The following is a 26,375-nucleotide window of genomic DNA, read 5'->3' on the forward strand; positions in this document are numbered from 1 at the left end:
GAGAGCTCCAGAGTCTCACTGCTCTTACCGTAAAGAATCCTCTTCTATGTTTGTGTACAAACCTTCTTTCCTCCAGACGCAGAGGATGTCCCCTCGTCACAGTCACAGTCCTGGGGATAAACAGATGATGGGATAGATCTGTGTACTGACCTCTGATATATTTATACATAGTAATTAGATCTCCTCTCAGTCGTCTTTTTTCTAAAGTGAATAACCCTAATTTTGATAATCTTTCAGGGTACTGTAGTTGCCCCATTCCAGTTATTACTTTAGTTGCCGTCCTCTGGACCCTCTCCAGCTCTGCTATGTCTGCCTTGTTCACTGGAGCCCAGAACTGTACACAGTACTCCATGTGTGGTCTGACTAATGATTTGTAAAGTGGTAGGACTATGTTCTCATCACGGGCATCTATACCCCTTTTGATGCAACCCATTATCTTATTGGCCTTGGCAGCAGCTGCCTGACACTGGTTTTTGCAGCTTAGGTTGCTGTTTATTAAAATTCCTAGGTCCTTTTCCATGTCAGTGTTACCGAGTGTTTTACCATTTAGTATGTACGGGTGACTTGCATTATTCCTTCCCATGTGCATAACTTTACATTTGTCAGTGTTAAACCTCATCTGCCACTTATCTGTCCAAGCCTCCAGTCTATCCAGATCGCTCTGTAGTAGTATACTGTCCTCTTCAGTGTAAATTACTTTACACAGTTTAGTGTCATCTGCGAAAATTTATATTTTACTGTGCAAGCCTTCTACAAGATCATTAATAAATATATTGTAGAGAATAGGGCCCTATACTGACCCCTGAGGTACCCCACTAGTGACAGTGACCCAATCTGAGTGTGTACCGTTAATAACCACCCTCTGTTTTCTATCCCTCAGCCAGTTACTTACCCACTTACAGACGTTTTCTCCCAGTCCGAGCATTCTCATTTTATATACTAACCTTTTATGTGGTACAGTGTCAAATGCTTTGGAGAAAGTCCAGATACACGACATCCATTGATTCGCCGCTGTCAAGTCTAAAACTTACCTCCTCATAGAAACTGATTAAATTAGTCTGACATGACCGATCCCTCACGAAGCCATGCTGATATGGCGTTATTTGCTTATTTCCATTAAGATGCTCTAACATAGCATCTCTCAGAAAACCTTCAAACAGTTTACCCACAACAGATGTTAAACTTACCGGCCTACAGTTTCCAGGCTCTGTTTTTGGACCTTTTTTGAATATTGGCACCACATTTGCCATGCGCCAATCCTGTGGGACATTCCCTGTCAGTATAGAATCTGCAAATATCAGAAATAAGAGTCTGGCTATGACATTACTTAATTCCCTTAGGATACGGGGGTGTATGCCATCCGGTCCTAGCGATTTGTCTATTTTAATCTTTTTAGGTTGCTGATGTACTTCTTCCTGGGTCAGACAGGACACTTTTAATGGGGAGTTTATTTCAACATTCAGCATTTCATCTGACAGTTTATTTTTCTCAGTGAATACATTGGAGAAAAAAATATTTAACAGCTTTGCTTTCTCCTCATCACTTTCTGCGACTTCCCCCTCATTACTCTTTAAAGGGCCGACACCTTCAGATTTATACTTTTTAACATTTATATAATTGAAGAACATTTTAGGGTTAGTTTTACTCTCTTTGGCAATTAATCTCTCGGTCTCTAGTTTGGCTGCTTTTATTTGTTTTTTACATGTTCTGTTTTTTTCCTTATAGTTTTTCAGTGCTTCCGTGCTACCCTCCTGTTTTAGTGATTTATATGCTTTCTTTTTGTCATTTATTGCTTTCTTTACAGTTCTGTTTATCCACATTGGTTTCTTTTTGTTCCTTAACCTTTTATTCCCATACGGTATGTACCTCTCACAATGAGATTTTAGGAGATCTGTGTTCTTATGGAAAAAGAATGACAAAGAGAATAGTTAAAGTGGCACTACACACTGATTACCTTTGCTCCCATTTGGGTATACTGGCAGTCACTCGATTGGCAACAAGAGTGCATAAATTCACAACCTGGCGGTGCTCCACTGTATAGACTGTTATTGGTAACAGATATATGTGGCTTGAGATAAAGCAAAAAAGATCAGTGGCACTCACCATTAGTTGCAGTCCTTTATTGATTCCACAGCTTGGATAAAATATATGAGAACATAGACATCAGTAGGTGGACAAACGTACTTGCAGTGCAGAGGAATTTGCGCTTCGTCGGGCCCATATCTGTGTTTTTATGGAAGCAGAGAGGCCAAAATAGGTATTTAAAACAGTTATATAATGTTCCTACTGTTAGTATAGTGATTAGCACTGTATACTGAACCAGTTATATGTGTGTTTACTTACAGTTCCACCAAATTCTAATTGCCAGCATACAAATTGCAAACTACAATGTTCACAATCCAAATTCAAATTCCATATTGCAATCCAAATTGCATACAACCATACAAGATCATACTCAACTAATCTGCAAATAGTTACTGCAAACTGCAAACCCAGTTTAGCCAGTAGAACTGTTAAATCTCAGATATACCTCTCAGAGAGATCATAAAGTGCTTAAATAACTTAAAGTGACAGTACAGATACTCAAGAGAGAAATATACCCACCATTTTATGTTGAATGACAACATTGAACAGTTGAACCACCATCTTATGCATACCGCTATTTTGTGATATCTTTTCAACATGTGTTATGTACATGGACTATCTGCAGTGTTATATGAAGAAAAGTTTAAGTTAATAAAGAAGTTATCTCTAGGCATTTGGTGTGCTCTACAACCTACTGTTTCCATAGAACGGCGCTAGAGGAATTACAGAGTAATAGACAGTCTGGTTAGACTAAAAGTCAGAGATATCCAAATTCTTCTAATGCCACAGCGCAAAAGGCACTTCATACTGCTGCGCCTGCCACAGACAACCCCTTTAAGGCTGGTGTTACACTGCGACTTTGATTGTTTAACAGTCACATAATTGTCACTTCCATTGGAATTTTGGTGCAACATACACTCCCATTCTTTTCAATAGGAGACACAGATAAAGATGTAAATTCTTGTATTTCCAGCCCAAACTATATACTGTAAGTCTTCTTCTTCATCTTTGTCCCCAGATGAAAGCTGTAAATGTATTTATTGTTGTGGATTGAAATATTTTCTTTTTTTTTTTTATCTCTCAGTGGCATCTGGACATCTGCTTTTAATATTCAGCTCTTCTCACACTTGATATCTTGATCATGATGGTTTTATCCCGTTCCTGTGCACTGATGGTAAAAGCTGATTTTAATCTGAACAGTAAAGCCTTGGGGATGGATATTTTGCTGTGTTTAATTCTTATCACAATGCAGCATTACTCATTTGTATTTTTCAATTTACTAAACTTAAGAAACATCTATCCTTTAACTGTGTCTAAAATAAAACTCTCTGCATACTACACTGGCAGAATTTGGCATTGTAGTTTGATAACCATCAGTGGCCTCAGGTTACAATATTTCCAACAAATAATGGCCTTTCCGGGACATCGTAACTTGAAAGTACACAAAATGCTCCAGTCACTGCTGATCTGTGGTATTCAGCAAATCAGGACGAGCATGTCACTGGTAAAACCTGTGTAAGCAGCATGCACTGATTGGAAGCCTCTCTATAGGTCAGTACTACATGTACTGTGCTGTTATGTACATACATAGTTACATACTTAGTTAATATGGTGGAAAAAAGACATAAGTCCATTAAGTTCAACCAACCAACCTTCTACAAGGATTAGCCCTTCCCTTGAATCACCTGATGAAGGCTACTCCATTTTATTTTTTGGAACACTTTCAGGGAACTTTATTAAGACTGGAGTTTCATACCCACACATCTCAGTGGAGAAAGAGCAACTTTTGAGTATTCACCAACTGAAACTATGTGGATTTTCACATCAAGTAAATTATAGTAAATGTGACAGGCCATAAATCGTTAGGTCTGCTATGCCCCTACCTCTTTAGAAATGCGTCAATAGTGGCCTGAAAAATGGCAAAAAGTCTATTTTTTTGCTGAAGTAGTGTCACGGCTGAGGATGGGGAAAACCCTCAGCCGTGCGATGCCCGATGATGGTAGGTCGCTACTTGGCCAGGACCACAGAATTAGGGAGCAGGTCACCTCCTAGAGCTTCCCTAATCTGACCCTGACTCCTAGCTACATGAGCCGACCTTGAAGGTAGGAGGGCTCATGCTCAGGAACCTCGGATCCCTACTCACCCTCCGCAGATCCCTGAGCTAGGAACTGGGTAGACAGCCCGTTCCTCCTAGACGCGGAGAAACAGGAGTCTAAAGTGGCCAAGCTGCAAGGGGATAGGAACATGAACAGCCTATGGATATGGCAGGAGGATGAAAAGAACTTCCACACCTACCTGCCACAGACACACTGACTGGCTCCCGTGCAATACAAACTAGTGTTCACACCCAAACATAAATGGACACAGGACACACACAAACACACAGGAACCCAGATCCATAGGTGCATAAAATATGAAAAGGAAAACAACCTCAACTAAACATCACATAAAACATTTGTGACTACAAGGGTGGCCCTCACTGGCAGATGGTATAAAGTAGGAGGACGACTCCAGCAGACCATGGCTGAAGTACCCCTCTGACTACTGCTCACAGCATAGGCTATATAGGCCCAAGTAGCCACACCCACACAGACACACCCAGAAGGGAAGTTAACCCTTCCAACACCAGGCAAGGGAAAACAGCCACATACAGGGGAAGTGTACAAACACTTATTACACTGCAGCTGTTACCGCAGGCAAGGACATGCGTGGCAACCGTGTCCTGGGAGTCAGCCAGAAGGCCGAGACACTGCCACCACATGTACACAATACAACACGTTGCCTCGGGCAGCCACAAGTGAAGGGAAAATGTCATAGTGCACACACCCAAACCTCGTGCACACCAAACATATAAAAGGCACACCTACAAAGAGAGGTTTCCAGGTGCAAACGCATACATAATGTTGCCAGCGGCAACCACAGGTGAGGTAACATACTACAGCCCTCACCTGTGATTGACAACAAGACCAAACCACAGACAACTGCATGCGGTTCAAAGAGTCGCAACCATAACCATGGTCGTGACAAGTAGGATGTGTGTTTTTTTTGTAATTGCTAGTCTTTCATAGGGTTGTGGTCTCTAGTTACATTATGTTCAAATTATAGTTGTCCTAGAACCATTATTGCAACTTGAATAACATTCTATATATACCTATAGTGTATTTCCTATAGAATGCAATAAGGTGTATATAAACTAACTTCTCTAGGGCTGCTATATTGTAGTCATGATTCTCGCATTGCTTGCATTGTCAATGAAGCAATTGTCTCTATGGCAGCTACAATGGGAGTTAGTAGACCAAAATTTGTTTATAGTGTAAGGTCGGTTTCAGATGAGCATTCAGACATGATGTCACGAAAAAGTAGGGATAAGTGCACACCCACTCCTCTATCCCTACCTACTTGAACGGTCCGTTCTAACCGACAGGGTACAACTGGGCGGCAGTCCCTAGCTTATGTACGTGCAGGGGCCTAAGTAAAGGAAATAACAAGGGAAGAAAACAAAAGACAAAGACAGAACAAACAGAAGCGCAAGGTTTCCCAGGCTGGGAAGGACCAGGAGGTAACACAGGCACAAAGGGTTAATACAAAATCGAAGTCAATACAAGCCGAGGTCAGGAGCCAAGAGATCGTGTCAGTACAAGGGATAACTCCAGGTTAAGGTCAAATACAAACTGAAGTCAAACAAACTAAGTCACACACGCAGAGAACGCTAGTACGGTAATGAGACCAATCACAGGCAACCTGTGGCCAGCAGGTTACCTGTTTACATTGGTCTAATTGATGAGTCAGGTCCCCCCCCCTTATCGGCGCTCAGTTCCCCTCCTGCTTAATGTCTACGGGATCTCCCTGCCCTCTTGTTACTATGGAGACGTCCTCGCTCATCCTCAGGGATAGGATGCCGGCGGCGCTGCAGGGAGCGAGCGCATCGCAGCCTCCCCGTTACACATGATGAGGTGAGTACGCGACTATAGACATGCAGTCAGGCTGGAACTCAGATCACTATGACGCAGTGAGTTTAGGTCAGATCACTCACATTCACAGATGGACTGTGTTTCACAGATCAAACATGTTTGTCTGAAACCAGCCTTACAGATTGTTGTCCCGAACCAGCCGGCATGAACCCACTGTTTCAAGTGATCAATCTCCTCTAAGGGCTATGTCTAAGTGAACCCCTTGTTCTTCGCAGTACCCCTGATAGTGGGGATAGACTTTCCTGAGGGGAACACCAGGTTGCTACCTCTTGAGGAGAATTGGCACACAAGGCAGCTGGTCCAGGCGGACCAGGAGGTACCTGAGAAAGGTACCAGAGGTACAGTCAAAGTCAGCAGGCTCAGTCATAACTAGGAGCAACAGTGCAGGACCGAAGGATAAGGCAAAGGCGAAGTAAAACAAGGCAGGCAGCACAGGTACAAGTCAGGCAATAAGGGTCAGCAACAGGAGAGTCAAGGTAAAGCAAACAAGGATCAAACTAGTAGTAGAGTCCAGGAACACAAGCATGGGTCAGGTATACAGGAACACAAGCACAGATAACAGCAATATTTGCAGGACTCAAAGATTTTTGGTACTCAGGCACCTGGGAAGGGGGCTGGTCCACTAAAATGTGGTCCAAGGTGCAGGATGGCTGGGATTGGTCGCACAGGTCACATGTCCAAAATCCTTACATGTAAGGGTTTTTCACTGAGGGACCGAGGTGCTACAGGAAACAGGCTAGAAGGCATACTGTGTTCAGGGCAGAAAGGAGCGGATTCCTGAAGTTCTTCCCCTCCCCACAGACCAGGAAGTGGCAGCAATGCTATAGGATAGCTCAGGATGAGCCTTATCTTTGGTTTACACTTCCCTTTCTCCATCTATTTTCCAGGGGTACACTAGAATTGCATGCACATGTGGGATGCCTTGAGAATCCAAAGCGGAGGATGGGAGTGGCAGTGGCTCCGACTATAGGATGTCCTCAGGCTGTTGCTCCGTAGAGCCAGTGCAGTGAGAGGAGGACGCACCCTTTCTTCTGTTGTGGCACTCCCTGTAGTTGGGGCTTATGCCTGATGGTAATTTAGGATGCCTGTGATGTTAGTGGTTGTATTGGTACATGGCTACATGGCAGGAGGTGTAGTAGTGCAATGGCCAGCATATGGTGTGTCAGGAAACCAGCCAGAGGTAGAAGAATAAATGTCTCTTTTTACTTGAGGGCAAAATAGGAGCTGTAGTACATACAAAAATATGGAGGTTGGCAAAGTAGCAAATAATGGCACTCTTTCTATCTTACTAAGGTCTCTCTTTCCAGAATCTCTGGCTACCCCTTTAATTAAAGCAGCAAAGTCTATATAGTTGTAGTCGCAGGTTATCTTGCTGACTCCCATGCTTGTCATTGCATATTCTTGTTTCTCACTTTCTTGCTGTAGAAGATGTGGTAACTTTCACAGAGATCAGTTAGTCTCTGGATACTGAGGCCTAAGGAGAAGAAGCACATGAACTTGCTTCCTCACACACTAGGTTAGAACGCAACTCCTTATCTCCACTCCAACAAGAGAGGATGAACAGGGTGGTTAATCCTGTCCATGCCAACCATACCAAGTCATGCTGAGTGTACATTGACATTATATTACAATAGGAACAGACCATTTGCAAATACTCCTGTACTAGGGTACTGTACACAGTGCGCTATGGTACTGTTCTAGCAGAGCAAAGGAGGCATCTGTTCGGTGTATGAATGCAGGAGTTAGGTGTGCTCTGGCTCTTAGGCCCCTTTTGCACGGGCGAGTATTCCGCGCGGATGCGATGCGTGAGTTGAACGCATTGCGCTCGCACTGAATCCTGACCCATTCATTTCTATGGGGCTGTTCACATGAGCGGAGATTTTCATGCATCACTTATCCGTTGCGTGGAAATCGCAGCATGCTCTATTTTGTGCGTTTTTCACGTAACACAGGCCCCATAGAAATGAACAATGCGATGCGATTTTCACGCACGGTTGCTAGGAGACGATCAGGGTGGATAACATGGTTATAAGGGAAAATAATAGCATTCTGAATACAGAATGCATAGTAAAATAGCGCTAGAGAGGTTAAAAAAAAATAGAAATTTTTTTTACTCACCTTAATCCACTTGATCGCGCAGCCCGGTATCTCTTCTGTCTGTCTTCTGTGCTGTGTGGAGGAACAGGACCTGTGGTGACGTCACTCCGGTCATCACATGATCCATCACCATGTTAAAAGATCATGTGATGGATCATGTGATGACCGGAGTGACGTCACCACAGGTCCTGTTACTGCACACAGCTAAGATGAAGACAGAAGGAGATGCCGGCAGCGCGATCAAGTGGATTAAGGTGAGTTCAATTTTTATTTTATTTTTTAACCCCTCCAGCACTATTTTACTATGCATTCTGTATTCAGAATGCTATTATTTTCCCTTATAACCATGTTATAAATACTATCTACAGAAAACCGATCAGAAGCCCGAACTTCTGTGAAGAAGTTCGGGTTTGGGTACCAAACATGCGCGATTTTTCTCACGCACGTGCAAAACGCATTACAATGTTTTGCACTCGCGCTGAAAAATCGCGCGTGTTCCCGCAACGCACCCGCACATTTTCCCGCAACGCCGATGTGAAAGAGGCCTAATGGGTACACTCTAATGGAGAACTCAGGCTTCTATGAGGACTCACTCATTCTGCTTTAATGAGAGTGTTGTGCCCATTTTGGTCACTTTAGCTAAGGAACTCAGGCTGTTGTGTGGCACTGTCGCTGTTATGCAGGTGACCTGGCTGTAATCTGTCATTAAATATCATAGGGCTCTTTTATACATGGAAGATTGCCAAAATCCATGCATATGCAGCTTCAGACCAATTGGCATACAGCTTTTTATTGTGGGATTTGTATGAAATAGAGCCGGTGTATGCCATATCAGATCAAAATCAAAAAGATCATAAACAGCCACTGGTATCACATAAAACAAGATAAAATAATAGGATCCACCATTTCAGATATTCCACTAATCACATTCACCAAAGCCCCTAATTTAGGCCTAAAAATTGCCCCCACCATTAAACAAACCACAAAACAATCCACAACAATTCAAGAATGGGCAGACATCACAGGTTTCTTTAGATGTGGAAAATGCAAAAACTGTCGGACCACATCCTTCCCAAAAAAAAACACTTGCGTTATATCGAAAATAAACCTCCACAAACAAGAAATTAAGGAATTCCTAACATGTAGCGCGACAGAAGTTATTTATGCTTTAGAATGCCCATGCCAAAAACTTTACATTGGCTGCACCAAAAGAACACTCCAAAAACGAATTTCCGAACATATTGCAAACATAAGAAAAGGCTACGAAAAACACACGGTATCACACCACTTCAATACAACCCATAACAAGGACCCTAGCGGATTAAAATACACGGCACTAGAAAAGGTAAAAAGAGACTGGAGGGGAGGCAATTTCATACACAAAATGTCAAGAATAGAATCCAGGAGGATTTTCGAATTCAACTCTGTGGTTCCAAATGGATTGAACGCAGAGATGGAAATTTTCGGTTTCCTCTAATGGGGGGTTGCCGCTTGCCGACGGGTAACCGGTGGGGCTTCTTCTACTTCTTCCGGTTGCCCCTTAGCAGACGGCCGCCCCTCCCCATTCCACTACCCTCTTGGAGATGCACAGGGATGATAAACCCAAATAGTCGCTGGGTCTTTATACTACGGACCAGAGACATATTAGGTACATCGGACTGTGCACTCACAACCAGGGAACATCAAAATCTACCACTCATACCACAAGAAAACATAAAAAACAAAATAAATAATACATAGAAGCACAGAGATGACATACCGAAATAGTCACTGGGTCTTTAAACTACGGACCAGCGACATATTAGGTACATCGGACTGTGCACTTACAACCAGGGAACATAAAAATCTACCACCACAAGAAAATACAATATTAATAAATAATAATAAATATTACATAAATTCACCCTCTTGGAGAAGCATAGAGATAACAAACCCAAATAGTTGCTGGGTCTTCATACCACGGACCAGCAACATATTAGGTATATCTGACCATGCACTCACAATTAGGGAACACCAAAATCCACCAACAATACAACAAGAAAATAATAATTAAGATAAAATAATTAAAAAAATAATAATAATAAACAAAAATAGCAATACATATATACCCACATCGACATTAAATATACAAATAAACCTACACAGAACAAATACCAGCATGGACACTTCTATACTCCACATACTGGATTCTACACAATAAGCACTCCCCCCTGCCACACTATACCTATCATTCCTTGGCCAATTTTGCGTTTTCCCTCCCCATTAAAAAATATAGGGATGATAAACCCTAACACTCATTGGGTACTCTACCCTATAGACAAAATATTAAAATCCATTCACTAAACATAGAATTCAATGAATCTATCCTAGAATCACAACAAAAACTACCCTATTATATTAATAACTGTGAAGATTTAGAAAATATCCTCCCCAGCCCACACTCACAGAGCAATCCACCCCTATCCGATCCACTATCTATAGGTAGACCCGAAAATATTATAATCACAATACCTACCTAAATACATTAATTAAGTCCTGAAGCACACAATCACAACACCTACCTAAATACACTAATTAAATAAGTCCTGAAGCACTAAAAATCACCACACACCAAAAGACACCCCCACCAAAGAAATAATCCGTTCAAATTAGACACTTTTTTCCACTCGTTTATTTCCCTATATTCTCTATTTATATTTTCCCATTTTTATTTGTGCATTCATGCTTCAAAAAACGTATATATTTTTATTTGTACTGTGATTCATATGTTTATTCATATCTTTATCCATCCCTAACTGAATAATAAACAATATGTGCCAAACTGGAATCTACAACAATAGACCCAAACAAAACAATCAGAACTAAATACATTCAATGAGCCAATTATCTCTACCCTATAAATACCTCAGCATTCACCACAATCCTCCACTTACTGTCGAAGGGATAGTCTCCCGAAACGCGTTTAAGGAGCAGAGGATTGTTGGAATACCTATCACTCGTAACGGAGCTAGAGGATTACCCAGAACAAGCCGCGTGACAACCTACGTCACTTCACTTCACTGACACGCGAACCACGCCTCCCGGCGTCCCTAGCAACACGAGCTACACTGCCGATCCAGGACAGCCGCCGAGGGAGAACAAATCACCGCTAGAGGACCGAATACTACGCTGGGTGAAGGGTAAGTGACCTCTGCAGCCAGAGAAAGTGCGGGACGCCGCACCCAGGCACAGAGCATCTCTTAATTCCACAGTACCCAGCACATGTCTGCGGCTGTATGAAACACAATTGACTTATAAAATTGAGTCACATCACGTACCCTCTATGGAATAACACGGATTCCAGGTGGAAGACCTTCTCAGCAAACAGCAGAAGGTGAATACCATCTCTTACTCTCTCTTTTTTATATTAAAATGCCTTTCAAATACTCGGTTAAAGTGCCCTGTGTTCCTTAAAATGCATCATACCCCTTGTAGGCTTTTTCCCTTTTGCAATTTTGCTTTAGGGACTGCTAGACTGCAATAAATAAACAAAAACAGATGAAATAGAACTACTGTTAGAGACTTCTATATCTATATAAATAATATAATAATATAAATAATATACCGACACACTGAAATGTGGGTCAAGTGGATTGGCCACAGCTTTATTACATAAAAACATCTTAACCAACTGTTTTATTGCATCCAAACATCTTTTCCACTTTAACTCTTTGCCCAAATGTCGATCTGCCGAGAGGCAGTGGCCATGTGGACGAAAACTTCCTTGGTAGTCAGGAGGAGACAGCATACACCAACACGACCCTCCGAACACCCCCGTTTGACAGGACGAATGCATGTTCAACACCATCCTGGAGCCCGGATAAAAATATATCAAGCCCTCTAGGGTTAAGATGAACTCCATTGAGTAAAATAAGATTAGTATCATTCCCTTTCAATTTAACATGCAACACCACAACTCCTTCCTCTGAAAGAACATGCTTAGAAACACCAACACTCAAAATCTTTTGGGCCCTTTCAAGGGCAGAATGAACACTTAGCTCCCCACCAAAAAAGACTTGGAACAACCTCAGACCACACAATAGCCACTAGGGAAAAGAAAGAAACAAAACAACTAAAATCCTGCTTCACAGGTAAATAAGCTCACCAACTTTAACCTTTACAAGGTCGTTGCCCCCAGCATGAACAACCAATGTTGACTAAGAGCGACTACTTGCAGACGAACTTGAATCCACCGAAGTCAGACATCGAACAACCCAACCACTTTAAACCTTCCTCTTTAATGCCGCAAGCATCTGTCACGACCATGGTCATGGTCGTGACTCTTTGAGCCGCATGCAGTTGCCAGTGGTTAGGTTTGTTGTCAACCTCAGGTAAGGGCTGTTAGTATCTTGCCTCACGTGTGGTTGCCGCTGGCAACATGATAGTATTGGCAGTATAGCAGCCTGTGCTTTTGCTAGGCAGCTTGCTGTCAAGTGCATGCGGTTGTACCTGGCAACCTGTCTAGGTATGTGTGCATTTTCCCTGTTTTGTGTGCACGGGGTATATGTGTGTGCACTGTGACATTTTCCCTTCACTTGCGGTTGTCTGCGGCAACGTCTTGTTTGTTTACATGTGGTGGCAGTGTCTCGGCCTTCTGGCTGGCTCCCTGGACATGGTTGCCACACATGTTGTTGCCGGCGGTAACAGCTGCAGTGTGATAGTTGTTTGTACACTACCCCTTTAAGTGCCTGTCTTGCCTTGCCTGGTGTAGGAAGGGTTAACTCCCTTCTTAGTGTGTGAACACTGGGTGTGTCTGTGTTTGGGTATGGATACTGGGCTATTTAGCCTCTGCTGAGATCTGAAGCTGAGTGGTACCCTAGCCTTGTGGTAAGCTGGAGTCATCCTCCGGGTCTTATACCATCTGCCAGTGAGGGCCACCCTTGTGGTCATAAAACTATATGTCTGATGTTAGAAGATGTTTTATGGTCTTTCTGTTTATTGCAGCTATGGTTTCCTGGGTTCCTGTGTGATGTATGGTGTGTGCTGTGTCTGTTTGTGTTGTTGTGGACAGCAGCACTTGTAAATGGGTTCCAGGCTGTGTGTCTGTGGCAGGTAGGTGTGGTACTTGTTTCACTTACATGCCATTGCCATATGCTGTATATGTTCCCCTTTCCTTGCAGTTTGGCCAGTGAGACCCTTGTTCGTCCGTATCTCAGAGGAACAGGTCATCTTACCCTGATCTTAGTCCAGGGCTACCCTGAGGGCTAGTAGGGACCCTAGGTTACAGTAGTTTGAGCCCTCTTACCATCAGGGTTGGCTCATACAGCTAGGAGTCAGGGTCAGAATTAGCGATGTGATAGGAGGTGACCTGCTTCCTGATTCCTGTCCTGGCCTAGCAGCGACCAATATCTTCTGTCATCGCACGGCTGAGGGTTTCCCCCATCCTCAGCTGTGACAGCATTAGCGACAGTCGCAGACCCAGTTCTAAAAAAGTGAGTCCCAAGTTCAGCAGTGTGCACATCTAAAGCTGCCAGGCAATGTCAGAATACTGCCAGAAACTGATACCTTGTTAAAGGGAGACCTGTATCGTGAGCTAAAAAATAAGAACCTACAGCACGATAATGAACAAAAGTCCCAACCCATTAGACTGGTCATACAGATAACCATTTACTCAGAGAAATTTGATCCATTTTTGATCTTCGAGTACAAAGCTTGATATGTTCGGACAACATCTTTACACACAAAGCCCCCCCCAAGGTGATGGAAAGAGAAGGAGCAGGAGGAATGTGCTGACCCTTGGCTCAAAAGCATGCTGTCAGACTCAGACGTGATATTGACATCATCCTGTTGTGACTGAGAAGGTAAGTAAGCCATCCAGTCCACAATCCTCTATGTCCTCATTAATAATCAGTCGCCTGCCAGAAGCAAAGGAGAACTATGGCCTGCTGCTATTACTGGCCGGACGGCTGGTGTCAACTGTGCTACTACTGCTGTTTGCACTACTACAGCCACCCACAAGCTCTCTATTGGATGGCGAGGCACGGGCCTTTTGTTTTCCACTCTGTCATTTACCAGAAATGTTATTATGAGGCTTATTTAAATAAAGTCACAGGTTTGGTACACTAATTACTTAATGACAAAAATGTTCAACAGTTTCTTGTCTCCTGGCTGAGAACACACAATAAACTGGTATTGACAAACTAAAATACGCCAAATTGTGCACTTATAAACGGTAGCAAAACTGTATCTGTTCTTTTTTTTGTAAGAAATACAAGCCCAATTTAAAATCCCTTTGCTGAGAATACACTGCAAACTGATATTGACACACTAACATGCACTACATTTTGCACGTATGAACAGTAGAAAAACTGCAACAGCGTTCTTTTAAGAAATACAGACAAATCACATCAGTGGCTGAGCTCACAATAGCTTTTGTGCTTCAGAGCTGACACAGAGCCTAATACCAGCCAATATCCTCCCTCCTGATTGGCCGTCAGGCTGACTGACAAGTATTGTGGGCAAGCCAGCCTGCCGGGGACCCTCCCAGGGTCATGTGATCCTCCATCTTCATCATCTCTGCCCTGTTTCCCTCATTTAAAATGGTAGCTGCCATTTTGCACAATTCATTTGGAAGATTAAGAGTACTTTTACACTTGCGTTAGAGGATTCCGGCAGGCAGTTCCATTGCCGGGTCTGCCTGCCGGATCCGGAAATCCGTATGCAAATGGATAGCATTTGTTTCCGGATCTGGATCGTCTGACAAATGCATTGAAATATTGGATCTGTCTCTCTAGTGAAAAAACAGATCCGGTATTTTTATTTTATTTTTTTACAGATTTAAAGAGTTTCTGTCAGCTAGTTTAACCCTATTAAACTAGCTGACATCAGCGATGTGCTAATGTCAGCTGAACCTAACTAGCCTATTCCTACTTTTATATATGCCCCCGTTACTGCAGAAATATAACTTTTATAATATGCTAATTAGCCTCTAAGAGCAGGGGGGGCGTTGCCCTTGCTCTTAGAGGCTCCGTTCTCCCACCTCTGGCCACGCCCTGCTACACTAGATTGACAGGGGCAGGGATCGTTGGTCTCCTACAGCCGGCCCTGTGGGCTGTGTAAATCTCGCACCTGCGCAGTCCCGTTCAGTATTCGGTGCAGGCAGTTGGAGGTGATCCATTTTCTATTGTGTCAGAGTTAAACGGATCTGTCATGACTCACAATGCAAGTCAATGGTGGATCCGTTTAACTCTAATACAATCTGACACAATAGAAAAGGGATCCATCCCCTGCGGCTGCAGTTTGCTCTCCGGTATGGGAACGCAACCAAACGGAACAGAACGCATTTTGGAGCATTCCGTTCTGTTTAGTTGCATTTTGTCCCCATTGACAATGAATGGGGACAAAACGGAAGCGTTTTTTTTCCGGTATTGAAACCCTATGACGGATCTCAATACCGTAAAATAGAAATGCTAGTGTGAAAGTAGCCTGAAAAATTAGAACGGAAAAAAAAGTTTTGCATGCAGGACTTTTTTTCTGTCTAAAAAAAACAGATCTCAGGCGGAAATGGCTCAAACTGATGACAACTAATGCAACAGGATCCTGTTTTTTTTTCCCTCTCTCTCTTCTTCTGATGGATCAGAAGAACAGAAAGCTAAACGGTGATGTGACTGCACCCTAATTTGTATGAAAGTTGTAAATGAATCAGATTAGCTTGGAATCAATTCGCCCATCTCTATAATTTTTCCTATTTTTTAAACATCTGGATGGTTTCCAGACAAGCTATTTGAAAATTCTTATTAAATAACAGTGCTAAAGAAATAATTAGCTGTGCTAAAGATATATTTTTCTAAGCCTGAAGGTATACAGCTCACATTTGTGATTACATGAAAATTGTTGTGATAAATGTAACATGCCAATGAACGGAGATTTCCCACATCCCTTCATGAATATTGTTTGCTGATAATCAAGAAAAAGGGAAGTGTTTATTGCAAGCCTGACATTTATATTGAATAATAATCCAAACAGGACGTATTAGGCATAAGACAATCGTCCCAACCACATATTCCCACAATGTGTGACTGTATAGACTGTAGGGCATATGGTTTATAAATGTCAAGGTCAATAATTTACCCTCAGAACCTGGCAATAAATCTGTATGGGTCGGAAAGAAATGAACCAATAAATCCTGACCGCAAACATTTCACTTTTTAAGCTAATTATGCCCAAAATGCTGCGCTGATTAATTTTATCATACAGTTATGTAGGAATCAGAGCTCTTTTATTTTGTTACAGAGCTGTAGTCACTTCACTTCAGTTGTTTGAGAAGACACTGGCACTCCTGTGAGTGCTATGGCCTCCTCTGTTCTCACCAAGCACAGGGCCATATATTTTATAGCAGCTGCAGGGCCGCCATCAGGGGGGTACAGCCAATACCCCAGTAAGGGGCCCAGCCAGTTCCAATTTAAAAAAATATTAATATTTAATATTTTTATTTCTCCCATTTGTCAGCAGGGGAGCAATTGATTATTCCTTGCCCGTTGCCCGACTTCCCCCCCGCTCCGCTGATTCCCGATTACCAACCAACCTACAACCGCAGTATTCATGCTGGGCACTTGTGGGGAGCTTGGCTGCGAGCTGAATTACATCACCTTCAGACCGTGTTCACACCACAGTTAGAGCAGCGGTTAGGACCCCTTGCCATGCTGAGAACCGTGACGTGGTGCATGATGGGCTCCGATATATCCATGACTGGAATATATTGGCAAAAGTCTCAGCTTTTAATACCTTTATTCATGTCTTGCCAGCATAGTCAGTGTTATATCTGTTTGGTGCATTTTCTCTCTCTGTGTTTCAACCAACAACCTAACCTGCGGACGGTATCTGGGTCCATTCCCCTTTAAAAGGCTCTGAGCCGTGAGCCGCTGCGCAGAGGCAGCTGACTGTCGCTGCCTGCTGCTGCCTCCTCACGCCGTGAAGCCGTCAGTCTTCAGATTAGCCCGGCGGGAAATTCTGTTCTGGAGTGGCCTCTGGCTGGGAGTGGGAGGGACAGACTGCCTGGCCCTGGAAATAATCAAATCTATTGGAAAGAATAATTTGTGGAGGTTGTGGATGCCTGCCCTGGCCCAGCTGCCCTAGTGCCCTCACCCCTCCTCCATCACACACATGATGTTGGACTTGGACTTGGATGGACCCCCCCCTAATGATTCATTAAGGTCCATTAGGTTAGGTTATTACTTATTACTTTTACTTGACTTGTTTCCATAAGAGGCTGGGTGGGCTGGCAAGGGAGGGGTTAATAACAATAAGTGATGGATTATGGAGGATCATCAAGGCCCTGGCCCCTGGATAATGTTGCTCGGTCTTTGCTGGTCTTTGCTCAGGGGTAAAATGCAAGGCTGTTTTCTGGATTATCCCACAGGGCCATGATCCTCCATCACTTATTGTTATTAACCCCTCCCTTGCCAGCCCCATTTAGCTGTGTGTTCTGCTGCAGAACACACAGCTAAATGGGGCTGGGTGGGCTGGCAATTATTAGTGCCCCCCACCTCTTTGACTGTGGTATCTTATGTGCCCCCCCCCCTATATATTGTTCCTAGAGTCGCTACCGACCTGACTGACTGATTGCAATTTGTACAATAGCAAAAAATATTTGTGGAATCGCACTCACCAGATCTTGAGGTCATCCGGTATGCAGCAGCCTACCTGGAGTCCAAGATTCGTCAGGGCTCCTACGTAAAGTCCCAAGAAGAAAGATGGAGGCAGCATGTCCGGTAAAAAACCCTTTTAATGGGAACCGCCAAGTGAACAAACGTGCCACAGGTTGTGACGTTTCGGCTGATCCACAGCCTTTATCAAACACAATGTGCAATCTAAAAGTGCCTGTTTAAATACATTAAAACACACCCACTCACACAGGAGTGGCCAATAACATAGTGAATGAGGTGCTGATATCATCAGAGGTGCGTCCTCCAGTGCTCCTATAAAGTGTCTCGGTATACACCCACCATAGGTATACGATCCATTATCCCACATACCTTCAGGGCACACATGTTCCTCGGCGTTCCCAGTCCACTAGCGTGCATGTCAGGGAAGGAGGACTTACGTCACTACCTGCCTGACTAGAGATCACATGATCGCGAGCGACTCCGCCCTAGCGATCAACGCGTCATCACAGTCATGCCCCATCATGTGCGCCGTTGTCAGGGACGCCTAAGAGCCGGTCCGCCTACCTCCACGTGATGAGAGTGCCCGTCTCACATCCCCACGTCATCAGCGTCAGCAGTCGGAACCTGAATCAGGCGGAACGGTAGTTAAAACTCACCGCCGCCCATAATGCATCCACTGGCACAATCAGGGACCATCCGGAGGAGTACAGGCAGAGGCTCCCCACATCCATGTCTCCAGCCGAAACCCGGCCTGGGTGACACACTAGCCCCGCCCCTCTATCGTCCAACCAGTCCTGTGTTGCCAGAGACGCATTCAGGATCCAACAACGCCCACAGCCGCGACGTGTAGTGGGAGACACCCACATTCACGCAGGGGTACAGGCAGGAGCAAGCCCCATAATCCTACAGTGTGCCATGATCCAATGTGGGTTAGGAACAAGTGTAAATGTGAATTAATAAAAAACAAAGTACAATTAAAAAGCACCATACAGAGAACCAGTTCAAAGGTCACTCGGAATTTGCAACTTGTACTCAGTGCAGTCAATCGATCAGTCACACTCACACACACTGACATCATACACTTTCATGCAGCATCCGGTCATACTTCTGGGTCAGGCGGCCGCTGCCACTTTAAAAAAGCAGTGGCCACCAGGAGGTACGTCCGCTGTGCTATGACGTCACTCGTTACCTGTAGTTGTAAAAAAATTATAATAATTGGGGGTGGGTCCTTGGGGGTGGAGGGGGGCCGGGAGGCGGAGTCAGGACTTATTCTAAAGGGGCGGGGTAGGAGGGGGGCCCAGGCCTTGAGCTGTGTAAGGGGCCCCAAATTTTCTGATGGCAGCCCTGAGCAGCTGTGCTTGGTATTGTGCTCAGTCATAAAAGTCATATTTTAGTGATCTGGATTAATTAATACTTAGCTTTTATTATAGCATTATAAAATAAATGAGATTTGTCCCTCAAATTAGAAAAGGTAGATAATCAAGAATTGCTCACAGTGTCCCACACTCGGGCGGGACTTTTACTGAAGGCAGTAGTAAAGTGTCCACAATGATGCAAATGATGTTGGACAAAAAGGTAACATGTGTACTTGTACACTAGTACCCTAAAGCCTGAGGGTGACTAACACAGTGTATATTAGTATCCAAGCCACAGGATAGTTGGGATGATGGCATATAAATGCGCCAGCATCCAATGCATCAATAGCGGACGTGCGATACAACGACAGGTAATTCACAACACAAAACATATGCACAGCGACAAACAAAACACAAAAATGACATGGGTGCAAGGAAATCCGTGTAACACAGTATACACAGATGCACCCACAGCATAAAGTGCACGGCGGCACCGCTTGAAAAAAACAGGTGTCCTACCGTACAGAATTTAGATACTCGGGACACCTCTTTGCTTCGGTCTTGCCAGACAGGGTGGTCCGTTGCGGCGGTTGAAGGATACTGTAAAAGGGATCAAATGAAGATATTCCTTAATGTCCCTAATTGGCCCTCGCAGCCCTACAATAAACCTCTAGATCTAACCACGGGGGGTCCCACTAGTTGGGTCCCCGTCCGGAACCTAACCCTGGAATTGTGGTCCCTATATGGCCCTAAAAGGATCCCTACATGCACGTTTCTGAGGTAGAGGAAAGAACCCCTCCTCTCATCAGGGGAATATAATTTCTATGGGCCAAAAGATATAGCTTTATTTGCCAAAGATGATCAAGGGCAAATACAGAAAAAAAAAAAAAAAGAGGGAAAGAGAGAGCCACCAAGAATGATAGCTCTCAAATAGAGTGAAGCGCACAGGTAGGTGCACAACAAACAGCGGGAATATGGGAAGGGGGACAGATGAAAAAAGCCCCCTCCCTTTTTGCAATAGGGTGAAGCGCACAGGTAGGTGCACAACAAACAGCGGTAAAGATAGAAAGGAGGACAGATGGAAGCGCCCCCTCTCTTCTTATGGTGCACAGGTTGGTGCCGCAGGCATGAATGTTACCTGGTCTTGGTGCAAACGCGTCCTCTCTTTTGAAGCATCGCGCCGAGATGTCGGCACGTCGCGCGTCATGATGACGTCAGCCGTCGCCTGGTATGGCGGCTGCCAATGATGACGTTTGCCCTTACTTTGTGCGTCATACCCGCATGCCATGTAGACGCCGGGCATGCGCAATGGTACACGCGCATTACGTGATGTAATCCCATAGTATCATGGCATGAATGGATACATCCAGGCCACGCGTGCGCAAAATATATGTAATGAAAACAGATCTAATTAAACAAATGCCTAATACTACCTCACCCTGCCTGTCTAAATCTGGCAGAACGGGCTATACATTATGTAGTACCTACTAACTGCCTTGTGTCATTTTTTGTTGGCCACTGGCGGAAAATGAGAGCACCAAGACCGCAAAAAATACCACTAAATAATTTATGATATATACCCATATCAGGGTCATTTGAGTGCGTCTGTTGGACATATGTTCCGTTGCCCACAGATGCACCCTTATACGGCGCTTATATATCAATAAGCCTGTATATACGGACGAAATACATATTTATGCTTTGTCCGTATTTTTGTATCTGTAGGTTCACAGAGTGCGCCTGTACAATATACATATTTCTGTCCGGCGCTCTCTGTATATTCTACCTTTTTTCATGTATGTCGTTTATGGCAGCAATTGAGCAATGATATATAGTAAAATAACAGCACTTCCTAGGTTGTAGCGTAATCATTGGAGCCAAGTTGCCAGTGCAATGGTCTTATTGACATAGCACAGACACGAATATTGCCCCATAGAAGCTGCACACTGGACCCTGGCAACTATTTTGCGCACGCGTGGCCTGGATGTATCCATTCATGCCATGATACTATGGGATTACATCACGTAATGCGCGTGTACCATTGCGCATGCCCGGCGTCTACATGGCATGCGGGTATGACGCACAAAGTAAGGGCAAACGTCATCATTGGCAGCCGCCATACCAGGCGACGGCTGACGTCATCATGACGCGCGACGTGCCGACATCTCGGCGCGATGCTTCAAAAGAGAGGACGCGTTTGCACCAAGACCAGGTAACATTCATGCCTGCGGCACCAACCTGTGCACCAGAAGAAGAGAGGGGGCGCTTCCATCTGTCCTCCTTTCTATCTTTACCGCTGTTTGTTGTGCACCTACCTGTGCGCTTCACCCTATTGCAAAAAGGGAGGGGGCTTTTTTCATCTGTCCCCTTCCCATATTCCCGCTGTTTGTTGTGCACCTACCTGTGCGCTTCACTCTATTTGAGAGCTATCATTCTTGGTGGCTCTCTCTTCCCTCTTTTTTTTTTTTTCTGTATTTGCCCTTGATCATCTTTGGCAAATAAAGCTATATCTTTTGGCCCATAGAAATTATATTCCCCTGATGAGAGGAGGGGTTCTTTCCTCTACCTCAGAAACGTGCATGTAGGGATCCCTTTTAGGGCCATATAGGGACCACAATTCCAGGGTTAGGTTCCGGACGGGGCCCAACTAGTGGGACACCCCGTGGCTAGATCTAGAGGCTTATTGTAGGGCTGCGAGGGCCAATTAGGGACATTAAGGAATATCTTCATTTGATCCCTTTTACAGTATCCTTCAACTGCCGCAACGGACCACCCTGTCTGGCAAGACCGAAGCAAAGAGGTGTCCCGAGTATCTAAATCTCTGTACGGTAGGACACCTGGTTTTTTCAAGCGGTGCCGCCGTGCACCTTATGCTGTGGGTGCATCTGTGTATACTGTGTTACACGGATTTCCTTGCACCCATGTCATTTTTGTGTTTTGTTTGTCGCTGTGCATATGTTTTGTGTTGTGAATTACCTGTCGTTGTATCGTACGTCCGCTATTGATGCATGAGATGCTGGCGCATTTATATGCCATCATCCCAACTATCCTGTGGCTTGGATACTAATATACACTGTGTTAGTTCACCTTCAGGCCTTAGGGTACTAGTGTACAAGTACACATGTTACCTTTTTGTCCAACATCATTTGCATCATTGTGGACACTTTACTACTGCCTTCAGTAAAAGTCCCGCCCGAGTGTGGGACACTGTGAGCAATTCTTGATTATCTACCTTTTCTAATTTGAGGGACAAATCTCATTTATTTTATAATGCTATAATAAAAGCTAAGTATTAATTAATCCAGATCACTAAAATATGACTTTTATGATTTATGCGAGTGATTATATGTGAAAATTCATATTCAATTTCAATTTATTGTGCTCAGTCCCATTCACTTCTGTGGGGCTGAGCTGCACCTAGGCAATGTGATCGATGAACATGTTGTCACTGGCCTAGGGAAAGCTGGAGAAGGCCACTGCCTTCTCAAACAGCTGATCAGCAGTTATCCCAGGTATCGGACTCCCACCAATCAGATACTGATGACCTATCCTGGGGAAAGATTATCAGTATTAAAGTCTCGGAAATCCCCTTGTGAAGTGTAAAGCTAAACATAAGATTTGGGACTCTGTATAAAAAAGGCCTCTTTCACACGAACGATAAGGATTGGCTCCGGATGTGTTCAGGATTAGGGATGAGCGAACTCGAACTGTATAGTTCGGGTTCGTACCGAATTTTGGGGTGTCCGTGACACGGACCCGAACCCGGACATTTTCGTAAAAGTCCGGGTTCGGGTTCGGTGTTCGTCGCTTTCTTCGCGCTTTTGTGACGCTTTCTTGGCGCTTTTTGAAAGGCTGCAAAGCAGCCAATCAACAAGCGTCATACTACTTGCCCCAAGAGGCCATCACAGCCATGCCTACTATTGGCATGGCTGTGATTGGCCAGAGCACCATGTGACCCAGCCTCTATTTAAGCTGGAGTCACATAGCGCCGCCCGTCACTCTGCTCTGATTAGCGTAGGGAGAGGTTGCGGCTGCGACAGTAGGGCGAGATTAGGCAGATTAACTCCTCCAAAGGACTTGATTAACTGATCGATCTGCAGCTGTGGATCATTGAGCTGCTGATCCTCAATTGCTCACTGTTTTTAGGCTGCACAGACCGTTTGTCAGTCACATTTTTCTGGGGTGATCGGCGGCCATTTTGTGTCTTGTGGTGCGCCAGCACAAGCTGCGACCAAGTGCATTTAACCCTCAATGGTGTGGTTGTTTTTTGGCTAAAGCCTACATCAGGGTGAAGCTGTCACACCAAGTGCATTTAACCAGCAATAGTCTGTTCATTTTTTGGCCATATACAAAATCAGGGGCAAGCTGCGCCTGTCACCAAGTGCATTTAACCCTCAATGGTGTGGTTGTTTTTTGGCTAAAGCCTACATCAGGGTGAAGCTGTCACACCAAGTGCATTTAACCAGCAATAGTCTGTTCATTTTTTGGCCATATACTAAATCAGGGGCAAGCTGCGCCTGTCACCAAGTGCATTTAACCCTCAATGGTGTGGTTGTTTTTTGGCTAAAGCCTACATCAGGGTGAAGCTGTCACACCAAGTGCATTTAACCAGCAATAGTCTGTTTATTTTTTGGCCATATCCCAGTCTAATTCTGTCACTAAATCCATACCGGTCACCCAGCGCCTAAATACTAGGCCTCAAATTTATATCCAGCTAAATCTGTCCCTAGTGCTGTAGCTGGGCGAGTTATTTAGTGTCCGTTCAAGCACATTTCTTGTTCTGGGTTGAAATACAATTCCCAATTTAGCAATTTCATAATTTAGTGGTTTCTGCTATATCAGAGCTATTTGAAATCTATCCCTAAAAGGGTATATAATATTCAAGGTGCACATTGGGTCATTCAGAATAACTTCACACACACCCGCTACTGTGTATTTCCAAGTCTAATTCTGTCACTAAACCCATACCTGTCACGCAGCGCCTAAATACTAGGCCTCAAATTTATATCCAGCTAAATCTGTCCCTAGTGCTGTAGCTGGGCGAGTTATTTAGTGTCCGTTCAAGCACATTTCTTGTTCTGGGTTGAAATACAATTCCCAATTTAGCAATTTCATAATTTAGTGGTTTCTGCTATATCAGAGCTATTTGAAATCTATCCCTAAAAGGGTATATAATATTCAAGGTGCACATTGGGTCATTCAGAATAACTTCACACACACCCGCTACTGTGTATTTCCAAGTCTAATTCTGTCACTAAACCCATACCTGTCACGCAGCGCCTAAATACTAGGCCTCAAATTTATATCCAGCTAAATCTGTCCCTAGTGCTGTAGCTGGGCGAGTTATTTAGTGTCCGTTCAAGCACATTTCTTGTTCTGGGTTGAAATACAATTCCCAATTTTGCAATTTCATAATTTAGTGGTTTCTGCTATATCAGAGCTATTTGAAATCTATCCCTAAAAGGGTATATAATATTCAAGGTGCACATTGGGTCATTCAGAATAACTTCACACACACCCGCTACTGTGCATTTCCAAGTCTAATTCTGGCACTAAACCCATACCTGTCACCCAGCGCCTAAATACTAGGCCTCAAATTTATATCCCGCTAAATCTGTCCTTAGTGCTGTAGCTGGGCGAGTTATTTAGTGTCCGTTCAAGCACATTTCTTGTTCTGGGTTGAAATACAATTCCCAATTTAGCAATTTCATAATTTAGTGGTTTCTGCTATATCAGAGCTATTTGAAATCTATCCCTAAAAGGGTATATAATATTCAAGGTGCACATTGGGTCATTCAGAATAACTTCACACACACCCGCTACTGTGTATTTCCAAGTCTAATTCTGGCACTAAACCCATACCTGTCACCCAGCGCCTAAATACTAGGCCTCAAATTTATATCCCGCTAAATCTGTCCTTAGTGCTGTAGCTGGGCGAGTTATTTAGTGTCCGTTCAAGCACATTTCTTGTTCTGGGTTGAAATACAATTCCCAATTTAGCAATTTCATAATTTAGTGGTTTCTGCTATATCAGAGCTATTTGAAATCTATCCCTAAAAGGGTATATAATATTCAAGGTGCACATTGGGTCATTCAGAATAACTTCACACACACCCGCTACTGTGTATTTCCAAGTCTAATTCTGGCACTAAACCCATACCTGTCACCCAGCGCCTAAATACTAGGCCTCAAATTTATATCCCGCTAAATCTCTCGTTACCGCTGTCCTGTTGTGGCTGGGAAAGTTATTTAGTGTCCGTCAAAGCACATTTTTTGTTCTGGGTTGAAATACAATTCCCAATTTAGCAATTTCATAATTTAGTGGTTTCTGCTATATCAGAGCTATTTGAAATCTATCCCTAAAAGGGTATATAATATTCAAGGTGCACATTGGGTCATTCAGAATAACTTCACACACACCCGCTACTGTGTATTTCCAAGTCTAATTCTGTCAATAAACCCATACCTGTCACGCAGCGCCTAAATACTAGGCCTCAAATTTATATCCAGCTAAATCTGTCCCTAGTGCTGTAGCTGGGCGAGTTATTTAGTGTCCGTTCAAGCACATTTCTTGTTCTGGGTTGAAATACAATTCCCAATTTTGCAATTTCATAATTTAGTGGTTTCTGCTATATCAGAGCTATTTGAAATCTATCCCTAAAAGGGTATATAATATTCAAGGTGCACATTGGGTCATTCAGAATAACTTCACACACACCCGCTACTGTGTATTTCCAAGTCTAATTCTGGCACTAAACCCATACCTGTCACCCAGCGCCTAAATACTAGGCCTCAAATTTATATCCCGCTAAATCTGTCCTTAGTGCTGTAGCTGGGCGAGTTATTTAGTGTCCGTTCAAGCACATTTCTTGTTCTGGGTTGAAATACAATTCCCAATTTAGCAATTTCATAATTTAGTGGTTTCTGCTATATCAGAGCTATTTGAAATCTATCCCTAAAAGGGTATATAATATTCAAGGTGCACATTGGGTCATTCAGAATAACTTCACACACACCCGCTACTGTGTATTTCCAAGTCTAATTCTGTCACTAAACCCATACCTGTCACCCAGCGCCTAAATACTAGGCCTCAAATTTATATCCCGCTAAATCTCTCGTTACCGCTGTCCTGTTGTGGCTGGGAAAGTTATTTAGTGTCCGTCAAAGCACATTTTTTGTTCTGGGTTGAAATACAATTCCCAATTTAGCAATTTCATAATTTA

This window comes from Bufo gargarizans, chromosome 11 (genome assembly GCF_014858855.1).
Source record: "Bufo gargarizans isolate SCDJY-AF-19 chromosome 11, ASM1485885v1, whole genome shotgun sequence".
In the NCBI taxonomy this organism is placed as follows: domain Eukaryota; kingdom Metazoa; phylum Chordata; class Amphibia; order Anura; family Bufonidae; genus Bufo; species Bufo gargarizans.